The following is a 671-nucleotide window of genomic DNA, read 5'->3' as shown; positions in this document are numbered from 1 at the left end:
GGAGGCCTTACAAGTAGCTGTGAAAAGAAGAGAGGTGAAAAGCAAAGGAGAAAAGGAAAGATATAAGCATCTGAATGCAGAGTTCCAAAGAATAGCAAGAAGAGATAAGAAAGCCTTCTTCAGCAATCAGTGCAAAGAAATAGAGGAAAACAACAGAATGGGAAAGACTAGAGATCTCTTCAAGAAAATTAGAGATACCAAGGGAACATTTCATGCAAAGATGGGCTGGATAAAGGACAGAAATAGTATGGAGCTAACAGAAACAGAAGATAATAAGAAGAGGTGGCAAGACTACATGGAAGAACTGTACAAAAAACATCTTCATAACCCAGATAATCACGATGATGTGATCACTAATTAGAGCCAGACATCTTGGAATGTGAAGTCAAGTGGGCCTTAGAAAGCATCACTACAAACAAAGCTAGTGGAGGTGATGGAATTCCAGTGGAGCTGTTTCAAATCCTGAAAGATGATGCTGTGAAAGCGCTGCACTCAATATGCCAGCAAATTTGGAAAAGTCAGCAGTGGCCACAGGACTGGAAAAGGTCAGTTTTCATTCCAATCCCAAAGAAAGGCAATGCCAAAGAATGTTCAAACTACTGCACAATTGCACTCATCTCACATGCCAGTAAAGTAATGCTCAAAATTCTCCAAGCCAGGCTTCAGCAATA

Source organism: Budorcas taxicolor, chromosome 4, assembly GCF_023091745.1.
Source record: "Budorcas taxicolor isolate Tak-1 chromosome 4, Takin1.1, whole genome shotgun sequence".
Lineage (NCBI taxonomy): Eukaryota > Metazoa > Chordata > Mammalia > Artiodactyla > Bovidae > Budorcas > Budorcas taxicolor.
The sequence above is the reverse complement of the archived record's forward strand: the minus strand, read 5'-3'. Positions refer to the sequence as shown.